Source organism: Cryptotermes secundus, unplaced genomic scaffold (assembly GCF_002891405.2).
Source record: "Cryptotermes secundus unplaced genomic scaffold, Csec_1.0 scaffold171, whole genome shotgun sequence".
NCBI lineage: Eukaryota > Metazoa > Arthropoda > Insecta > Blattodea > Kalotermitidae > Cryptotermes > Cryptotermes secundus.
The window spans coordinates 148,938-160,137 of NW_019726223.1; the positions used below are offsets into that span (position 1 = coordinate 148,938).

Sequence of the window (11,200 nt, forward strand, 5' to 3'; positions counted from 1 at the left end):
AGGCACTCTGGTCGGTCTTCTGCTCCCATATCCCATGGAAGCTAAAGAACGCTGCACTGACCTGCTGGATATGCGCCTGGTACCTCCTGCATTGAATGTGGATGTGATTTCAGCCAGTGTTGCTTGCCTGTTACCACGGACAGTTCTAGTTAGACGCCACTGGTCACGATCATTAAGCACCCGTAGTCGGCCACTGAGCTGTTCACGGTGGGTGGAAATGCCTTCCACAAAGTATTCCCGGTACACACGTGACACCGTGGATCGAGGAATGTTGAATGACCGCACAACTTCGGAAATGAAATATCCCATCCGCCTGGCATCCACTATCATGCCCCTTTTAAACACCGATAATTCACGTCGGCTTGCCATGTGCAGACTGGCCGGTGTTCAGCCTGACTCACGAGAGAACGCCTCAAAACTGATACTCTCTGTGCATTCCCAAGCCGTCAAGGGACGGTGGCGCCACTTAAAAAATTTACATACTGCTATATGACTTTTGGCACTTGAGTGTATGTATATATATATGTAAATATATACACACAGAGAAAGACGGTATCCTCTATAGGAGTGGTAATTGGCTGCTCTGTAGATGAAAGCAGCACCACCCTCCGAAACGTCGGCATCAAGCTACCCAGTGTCACATCCCAGGAGACACAGGCACCGCCGTGAGCCTCAGAGTCTGCAGTGGATAATGTTGCTGTACATTAAATGGAGTTTATCAGAAATCAGCCTTCGCTTGGTTCGGCCTTTCCCGAGCTGCGTGTTTATTCCCACTGCAGTGAAAGTTCATAAGGTCACAGTTCTTCGGCAGTTCACAGAGTATGTCATGCGTGTGGTTTCCTGTGGGGTCCTGGGGTGAGAGTTAAGTAAAGACCGCTGTAGGTCTGGATGATTCTGAAAGGAGTCCTGTGTGTGGTTGTTCAGGGTAAGCTTTTCTGTCGGGCTGTTTGGTTGCCGTCTGCCGGGGCAGGAAAGGAGAGGGTATCCCAAGCTCTAAGCCCTCCATAGATAGTTCCTTCTACCTCCTCAGACCGGGTCCAGCAAAACAGACCTTACACATGGTGGTAGGTTTTTCCTTCTTCCCGTCCATTTATGGTTCTAGACAGGTGCGACGTTGCCGTGATTTCATGGACATCTTTCACACCACGTTGCCTGAGGATACGTACGAACAAATACATTGTCTGTGTTGATAAAGAAACCAGCAGACTAAAAAGTTCTGATGGTAAAGAATCTTCAGTAGAAATAGTTTGAAGCAGTGTGTCTTTATACCTAAACTTAAGGGCCTGCTATAATCAGAGAACATAGTGGACAGAACCCATATGGGAGATTTAGGCGTAAATGGAAGGATAATATTAAAATGGACCTCCAGAGCAAGCGGTGAGAGTGAAAACTGGATGCAGTTGGAACATGTCAGAGTCTAGTCACTGGCTCTTATGGATAGGTTAATGAATTTTAATGAAATACATATTTTCAACCAACTGGTTGACTGTCATGTTCTTCACGGAGTAGGTAAGTGCTAAACCTATACTGATGTACAGTATGTAGGTCGATACTTGTCGTTCGTTTGAAAACGAATGCGTCACGAAGAAGTGAAACTGCCGAACTGCCCTCTGTCGTTCGTCAGAAGATGTTACGGTCCACAGTCAACGTTGATGGAACTGCGCTTATGTGATATGTCGCATGTTGAGAAGAAATTAAATTCGTGGTACAGACGCAAAATTCACTAGGGATCATTACGTAAGGAACAGACATATTTTAAATTAGCTAACGACTAAAGTTGTGTCTGTTTTTTGAAGCCTAGAAGTTTTAAGAATTCAGTTATTACCACCCACAAAACATGCTGCGTTTCCATTTGAAAGACCAGCTGGTTAATGCTGCTGTGTGTACAGAGATATTCGTGTGAAGAAAGAAAGGTCAGCCTGTCATTGTTTCTTATACTGAGGAAACTCAACTCTTACCATCCTTTTTAATGGGGTCTTTTCGTATCATGAAATTCTAATCAGCGACAGTATCGTAATGTAAAATAGTTACTAATGCACTAAATGTGACAACAAAGAGCCATCTTACAAAGAGCTTCTTAACCTCGACAGTCGCAGAATTAGGCCTAAAGTTTTGTTGAAAGATCTGCCAGTTTTTTATTTATAAATTAGGTTTATGAACTCGATTCTTTTCAGTGTTGGACAATTTCTGACATAAAAAACAAAAAACAAACTGTGGTTTTAGTCCGCAAGCGAACTATACCGATCGAGCCGTCGCCCATTGTCGGCGAAGTTAGTACCAACTATAATGATAAATAATAAATAGTGCCAACTTTAGCGGATCGAGGATGTCGCGTGGTCGGCGCAACGAATCCCCATCGCTGTTGATTTCGGTTTTCTAGACCGGAGCCGCTATTTCCTTAAAATAGCTCCTCAGTTATCCTCACGAGGCTGAGTGGACCCCGTTTCAGAACCACTACGTCTCAGAAAATCTGGTAGCGCCGGGAATCGAACCCGGACCTCTGGATCTGTAGCCAGGAACTCTGACCACTATACCACAGAGGCGGTCACCATTCTGACAAAGACGAGAAATAATAATAATAAACAGATCAGTAGTTTCGGCTATTCGCCCTACAGTAAGACGTCTCGTGTTGCTTTGTAACAATTATAATCTTTATGTTTTATACTTAAATATATTTAACGATGATGTAACTCATACTGCGTAGCGTTTAATAATTTGATGATTGCGAATACTGAAATACATAGGCTATGGACAAGTGCGGCCTTGCCCTAATTTAGGGTTCTGTCTCGCCGCATTTACCTATAGTGACTGCGGGAAACCACGAATAACACCAGTCACGATATTCCTCCGGGCCTAGATTTGAAACTGTCTTATCTAGACTTTAAGCTCGAGACCGTACCGTGTGATAGTTACGGGGAAGAGTACTTTACAGAACCGTTATGATTTTTGTTCATATATCTAAAAATAGGAAGCATTAAAATAATTAGTAATAGTAAATAATAGTAATTTCACTCCCTTTATTAGAATGCGCTAACAGTAGTGACCTGTAATTTGCTAATGATAATTCCATTCAGTTCAATTCTATGTCTGTTTCATGCTGAGCCCAACCAGTTACAGAGCACGCTTACAAACAATAGCAATAAGACAAACACAAGGGAAAACAAACAAAGAAAACTTGACCAGTTAAGGTTGTTTACATGTAAACGTGATTTCCTAAAGAATATCTGTATATAACAAACTGCTTTAGCAGCAGAAACACACGTAGCGGAGGGGCAGTGGCTGAGGGAGCGACAGAACGTGGTAAAGTTACGTATGTTCCCAGCAGGAACGCGAATGCCGACTGAATTAAGGTCTTTATTGTTTATGTGCCGAGTGAACAACCATAAGGTCAATTACACACAACACACTATAGATACTGTTAATAATAACAATAATATCGAATCTGTTATTTCCGGTATAAAGAAGAACCTCTCCCGGGGTGTCTCAAATGCCCCCCACCCCATCCCCTCCAACACTAAGCGACGGGTTTTGTCCCATGATTTGAAAATTCACATTTCCTGCCCGGCCTCGGTTGTGGAGTGACGGATCGTGTTCGGCCTCCCGGGGACAACAGTGGAGTTCAACGTGTGGGAAACGTCCCACAGGGTTGCCACCAGGCCAGCAGTATATCCCCAACAGAGTCACACTGTCACAACAAACACTCCGGGAACAGCAGGGTACAAAAATTCTCACTGCCATGCGTATTGCTGAAATGGAGACGTCTTTCAAATCGGCCTGCTTGCTTGCTTGCTTACTTACTGATTAAATGGAGCTCAACCATACTTGAGAAGCCGTCAGTCGCTCACCTACTCAAGAATTCCCCAACATTTTATGGAACTCGAAGGTTCATTACCATGTTCACAAGAGTCCTCCACTGGTCGCTGTCCTGAGCCAGATCAGTCCAGTCCATACCGCCCTATCCTATCTCTCTAAGACCCATTTTAATAGTGTCCACCAACCTACGTCTTGGTCTTCATGGCGGTTTCTTTCCTTCTGGCTTTCCCACCAATATCCTATATGTATCCCTTTTCTTCTCATTCGTCCAAAATGTCCTGCCCATCTCATCCTCCTTGATCATTCCAATTATACTTCCCGAAGAGTACAAGTTATGAAGCTCCTCATTATGCATTTTTTCCCCCCAATCTCCCGTCTCTTCACCCCACTTCGGCCCAAATATTCTCCACAGCACCCTGTTCTCAAGGAGCCGGGGTAGTGTAGTCGGTGTAGCGATTGGCTACGGGCTGGACGACCGAGAGGTCTGAGTTCGAGTCCCGGTAGGGTCAAAAACGTTCTCGTCTCCATTTTGTCCATACCGGTTCTCGGGTCCGCCGAAGCTCCTATCCAATGGGTACCGAGGGCTCTTTCACTGGGGTAAAGCGGCCGTGGCGTGAATCTGACCACTAGTGCCGAGGTCAAGAAAATGTGGATCTATGTAGCCACTCCCCCATACGCATTCATGGCGTAGTGATTAATTAGTTAAACACAGGGACAACTTTACCTTTTACCCTGTTCTCAATACCCTCATTCTCTGTTCCTCCCTTAATGTGGGAGACTTACAGAACCACAGGCAAAAGTGTAATATTGTATATTCGAATTTTTACGTTTTCACCCAGCAGACGAGAAGACAAAAGGTTGTGGACTGAATGGTAGCAGGCATTGCCTGAATTGGATCTCTTAATTTCCTGCGGAATGAAATCTTAATCTGTTACTGTCGTACCCAAATATCTGAACTGTGACAGATTTCCAAGGGAGCAGGTAAAGGTATCCCTGTAACAGGCAGCTGAGGCCCATAGGGCTGTGAGGTCGAGGCTCCCACATCTTCTAGTCTAGACAGTCGACTCACAGCTGGCGCTAAGGGTGTCAGCCTTACGCGACGGCCGCCCTTTACCCCCCAGGAAAAAATCTGGTACTCATTTCTATTGTAGAGGTTGAGTCTACCCCAGGGCTATAGTGCGGCTGGAAGGATCATGTAAATTGAAAAAATCAACCTCATCGGGGCTCGAACCCGCGACATTCCGGCTTGTAGCATAGTGCCTCAACCAACTACGCTGCCTAAGAGGTTGGCCTTAATAATAGCGATGCGTTCCCCCCCCCCCACGTGTTGTAGGATCGGAGCTTTTAAATGTTATTTAGATGCATTTCAGCGTTGCATAACTAGACGAACCGTCGATGTCCCATGTTCGTTTTCCGTTGCCAAAGCCACTCCCAAGACTATACCCTTGAGGACTTGTGTAACATTTGTTAGCGCGCCTTCCTTTCTTATATTACAGTGAAGAGTTCCTAGTTCCGTCCCAGCGAGGATTAAAATTAGAGTCTGTTCCTCCTAGGTGCGTTTCGTATCAGAAACCGAGAATAAATACGTACTTCCCGAGTTGCATGATTCTTTGTATCCAATCCCCCATACACGTTCAGGGAGCGGTGCTTAAACAGTTAAGCACAGGGACAGATTTAGTTTTTAGAGATAATTTGCCACGAAGTTGTCTGACGTCTGTTCACGGGATCTACAGTTATTTCGTGTAAATGTTAGTGAATGACTTTTTTTTATTGCTAGTGGGGTGGGACTAAGTCCCTTGCACTGCTGCCACTTCTGGCCTATTGTACCAGCCCCAGATGATAGGCGAGGGTGATTGTGTAGCAATTGGTGGAATGAAGATCGGCAAGGGAAACCGAAGTACTCTGAGAAAACGTGCCCCAGCGCCACTTTGTCCACCACAAATCCCACGACCAGACCCCAGATCGAAAGTGTATGACTTTATGTAATAGCACCTGACTCAAATAAAACGAACTCCGTGGCCTGTAGTCCGCAAGAGAACTATACTGATCGAGCTACCGCCGCTTGTCGGCGAAGTTAATGCCAACTTTTGTCGGTAGAGGGTGTCAGGTGGTCAGCGCAACGGATCCACAAGGCTGAGTGGACCCCGTTCCAGACCCACTACTTCTCAGAAAATCTGGTAGCGTCGGGAATGGAAACCGGGACCTCTGGATCTGTAGGCAGGAACTCTAACCACTAGACCACAGAGGCGGTCCCTTACTCAAGTAACTTATGCGAAAGATACTGAGCACATGCCTATTGATCGATCGCCCATTGGACCGTGGAAAGTTTACAGTCGTTTTGTTTGCTCATGATATATGTTGAGTACAGTTTATGAAATGTACTTAAAATAATATTTACAGATGTTTTCGTTCATGTTACAGAATTTTGTAACAGTTTCTACAGTCCGTAAGCCATACTGGAAAACGCTTCTACAAAGTACCTGAGGTGTTCCAGACGGTGTTCTCATTAAGAGGTAAAGTGGGATGAGCGGTCTGGCCCTTGTCTTCTGAGGCACACGAGACCCTACTTTGGGATCGCGTATTGTAATTTCGTTCGAACGATGCCCACGTATGTCTGTGTTGTTAAGGACCTTTTGACGGAGTTCTTGGTTTTGTTGAAGAGTCTTGCAGCCTGTTTGAATAGGATTTAGTAAACCAATATGATAGGTGATCTATCCATAAAGTGATAGGAAATTTCGTTGTTTGATATTGGTTCTGCTTTTTGTTTGGCGTGTCTTGGGTTCGTGAGCATTTGACTGCATGCTTCTGCCTGTTTTTATTTGTCTTTTCTTTGTTGCAGGTAAGTGTGAATGGTGGCGCTGTTACTGCTGTGAATACCACAAAGCCACCAATAACAAGTAAGTCGTAAACTATATTTGAGGGTTTTGTTGCGGTGGATATTAAGTCTCTTTCCTTTTTGGTCTTGACACTACTTTTATGGCATGTTACAAATTTTCGGAGGGACCCGCTATCTGCATCTTCTGCCCAGAAGACCACACTCTTAAGTAAGTTGCAAGTCTGTGTTCATATGTCTGACGATTCTTTGATGAAATGTTAGTGTGTCTATTTATGTACCGTATTGCATCCAGAGTTTTGTCCTCAGCTTCCATTGCCCGTGTCTAGTGTATAAGTAAGGTTTCGACTTTCGACATACGACCACCGCAGAACCCTGACCACCGAAGTTGTGCTTGTGCAGATTAATCTTATTTGATAATGCTGCATTACTCGTGGGCCTGTGACAAACGGAGTTCCGAGTACATTCTCCACATATTTAAGTAGCCAGCTATGTAAAACGATTCGTTTAACATCATGTTATGGTCTTCTGGGATATGACACAGTGTGCTCTGCTGGGTGCTTACCAGCGTTTCCGCACTTACAGCTGCAGACGAAGTTAGTATATCGTTCCGAATTGTCATAACCCAGCAAGACATCTGTATCAGTCACCACTGTAAGAGTGGGAGCATCATAGAATCGGGTTTCGTATGGCAGAAGAACGTGGCCATCAGTTCGAGGCAATAGCACCCATGTAGCCGACAGCAATAAATCGGATAATTTGTCGAATATTCACATAGCACGGTTAGGCAGTTAAGATTTGCCATGATCATATGTTCAGATGTTTTATCCGGCTTTATGAGCCGCAATTGCCGATCACAATGTCCGCGCTCGGTCTAGGGAATGAAATGGCGTCGCCCGCTCGACCACTGGGATCATGGGTTCGAACCCAACTCAAGGCACGGATGTCTGTGTGTTAATTCTTTTACGTAGCGGTTTTGCGACGGGCTGATACCCCATCCAAGGAGTCATACATCTTTTGTATAGGATTAAGAAACTACAAAAGCGGCCTAGGTCCAGTGGGCCGTAGATCCATAGAGAGACGAGCAGAAATATCTAGGCAATAACGTGACTGAATATGGGTTTCTATTCCAGGCAGGGTTATTGATCTTTGTAGATGGCGATCTTCACCGTTTTGATACCGTTTATTCTCCTGAAGGGATACCATCGTTTTGGAGAAACTTGCTGCATTTTTCATGGATGAATATGGAGGCAGCAGGTTCCTACGAAACGTTTGTACCCATGTACCACACTCTACGATATTCGCAATCTAAATTTTCACCGCCATGAAAACCTCAAGTCTTATGCGTGGCTCTTTCTGCTCGTGATGACAGGAAGGTGGCTGTGAGTGCAGTTCCCGGAGTGCCGGGGAATGTACGCATATGAATGGAGGTTCACCACTTACTCTGAGGTTAGAATAGGTGGAGCATTATTTACGTGTTCACTGCTTAAACCGCTTCGTTGTATTGGGTTAATCATATCTTTAAATCCGCAGGTAAAATTTGACCAAGGCGTGGTCTGGCCCTCTGACCACCCCTTTATTGCTTATTTTGTGGAGCACGAATGGCACTTCTATTGGGTTCACAAGTAGCCACTTTATGTAGGACTTTGAGCGGAGGTCTTAAGTACTGACTGTATCCTTTCTTTGTGGAAGTCGCTTTAGGAATTCAGTAACTTTTTCTTTGGGGAAAAGAGGTATATAGGTCCAGACAGAGAACAGGTAAAAATGTCCTTTTACCCTCTTTTTTTTTAACTCTGTTGTAGTGGTTTCCTGTTTGGTATTGGCTGAGGATACCTACCCTGCATCTCCCCCCATCGTTCGAGCACAGTGCCTGCTTATCCGTTCAGATAATAAACGTTACCTCTTCACCTTTCGTAGTAAATGTCAGAAGGATCAGGAGCTCCGAAATTCGACAGTTATCAAAAGTACGCCTTTTTTTTTTAGTAACTAGTCCAAAGTTGTGCAACACTCAGATCCCTGTGATATCGGGTACGTTTGTGGGACAATCCACAATGTTTTCATAATTTCTAGGAATATAAGTTCAGTGATTTGTTGTTACCAGTAATAAGCTAATTGTTTTAATTATTACACGATGAAAGTCATTAATTCAGTTGAAATTAACTATACCATTTACATTTTATACATAATATATAGTATGAGCCGAGATAGCGCAGTCAGTATAGTGAGTGGCTACGAGGGGTGGATATTCGAGTCCCGGTAGGGTCAAGAATTATCTCCACGTCGTCCAGACCGGCTCTGCGGTCCGCCCAACCTCCTACTCAATGGGTACCGGGGGTAAAACGGCCGGGGCGAGAAATCACCACCTGCAACTAGTGCCGAGATCAATAAAATGTGGATCTACACATCCACTCCCCCATACGCGTTCATAGTGTAGTGCTTAATTAGTTAAGCGCAGGGACACCTTTACCTTTTGCCTATTTTACCTCTGCATAATTTCTAATTGATATGTTAACTGATGATTATGGTATTTAACGGTTGTGTTTGAGCAGCTGACCCCCCTCCCCTAGATTTTTAAAACTAAGTTTGTAATAAAAATATCTGACCCCTCCCTGGAGAAGATAAGGCGGCGCCCATGCTTTCCACTAAAGAATAAGGTAAGCCTCACTCACGAATATGAGGTGTCAATATTATGCTGGAGTGATGAGCCGTCGGTGTTGACAGAAGACGACTGTGCCATGTTTCAGAGCGCTGTTGCTGCAACTTATGCGCGGATAGATCGAGGCTAACCATGAAACGTCACAGGATACCCTGTGACGCGATCGAGATTCCAATTAAATTTTCTTAGTGTTTCTCAAACGGTGGAACGCGTCCCACTGGTGTGACTTGACGGCTAATGTAATGTTGATAGGTAAAAAAGGTAAAGCTATCCCTGTAACAGGCCATGGAGGCCCATAGGGTTGTGAGACGTTGAGGGTCCCACATTATCTAGACAGTCGGCTCAGATGGCGGTAAGGTTGTCAGCCTTATGCGCCGGCCGCCCTTACCCCCCCAGGAAGATTCATGGTAGTCATTCTGTTAGAGGCTCAGTCGATCCCAGGGCCCATAGTGCGGCTTAAAGGATTAGGCCAGTTGAAAAAAATGCACATAATCGGGACTCGAACCCGCGATCTTCCGGCTTGTAGCATAGTGAGTCAACCAACTATACTATTCCAAAAGAAAAAAGAATACGCTTCTTAAGAAGAGAAGAGGACTTTTGACCGTAACGGGACTGCAGTTTTCCCTGTCAAAATGACCGATGGGAACCAAGATTCTGTCACGATTTAAGGGTGTGACTATAGACGGGGTATTGGTTAATTGATTTATTGACCACTTGTACCTCACCACTCGAAACTACGCTTAAAAATACAGCGCCTCTGCTGATCTTCACAGATTTCCACAACACCCGCTATGCTTTTTTCCATCCTGCTCTGTCTTTATCGGCCGATCCATAGTAACGACTCCTAACTGGAGATTCTTTTTATATTTTCCAGCACTCACGTCATTACTCCGGCGAATATCCCGCAACCGAACTGTAGCGCTAATTGTCTTCAAGATAACTCTTCGGCACGGACTACACAGAAAACACGGCCCCTCTGTTGTAGAGGAGTGTTCACCTCGCCGTTGCATAGCAACGGTCGCTGTTTACAGAGTCATTGCTCAGCAACGTGTCTGAACGCCACAATGCAAAACGCAGAGAACCTCTGTTCCGCGGAACCCGCTTATGATGTGACTCGTATCACAGAACTCATCCGGAAGCGTATACTCGTATGCGTTTGATAGGCCTGCGTACTTTTTCTTGTCCTTAGGATTTCGTGGCCTAACCGCGGCTTTGTGGTTAACTTACTTCGAGCGTTGAAGCTGTTAAGCGGTTCGGCCTACATTGCAGGCACCCTCTTGAGGTGAATATGAGGCTGAAGAAAAATAAGGCCCATCTGTAAAGATACCTGTCCTCTGAGATGTGGCGCCTTGTTTGTTGGTGGGTGGGGACCAATGTTTCGGATAAGCCTGGTTGCATCCATGTTCAGGGGAGGAGATTTCAGAGAATTTGGCATAATCTTCCCTGGGTCTCCACAGTAGGTACGGATCTGTACATAAAAACACGCCTCTGCATCAGAAAGGGATTTTCACCCTACGATAAATTTTGTGCACGGGACGGCAATGCGTACCTGCCTTACGTCATTCTCCTCCGTAAGGTTATATTGGTGCCCTTTGAGGTAGGTAGAGACCATACCCACATTCAGATCTGAAGGCCCGGTTTATGTGTTGGTCCTCAGAGTGTTGTCTTTGAGGAATATTTTGAACCCGTTGTCGTATTAGCATTATGTATTTGATACCTGAAGACTCGTACGGGACGCCGCGTGGTGTGAACCTTTCTTATAATATTTTAGAATGCTTATGGTATGGGCAAGTATTCGAGGGGTAAAAAGTGAAACTTATTGATTCTTTGGTTTGGACTCTATCCTATATACTGAGGCCGCGGAAGGAGGTCCCATACATTCATCTCCCCCCCCCCCC

General features: G+C 45.0%; 1 protein-coding gene across 2 annotated transcripts in view; it reads left to right on the forward strand.

Moving 5' to 3' along the window:
- Positions 1 to 11,200, forward strand: part of LOC111863932 (protein gustavus) — a 106,778-nt gene that overhangs the window by 39,044 nt on the left and 56,534 nt on the right. The window contains exon 1 of one of the 2 annotated variants that reach the window (XM_023850762.2): positions 6,664 to 6,710. The exons of the other annotated variant lie outside the window; for it this stretch is intronic. The gene's annotated coding sequence lies outside the window, so the exon portion shown is untranslated. Of the gene's footprint in view, positions 1 to 6,663; positions 6,711 to 11,200 lie in introns of those variants that run through there. 2 annotated transcript variants of the gene reach the window in all.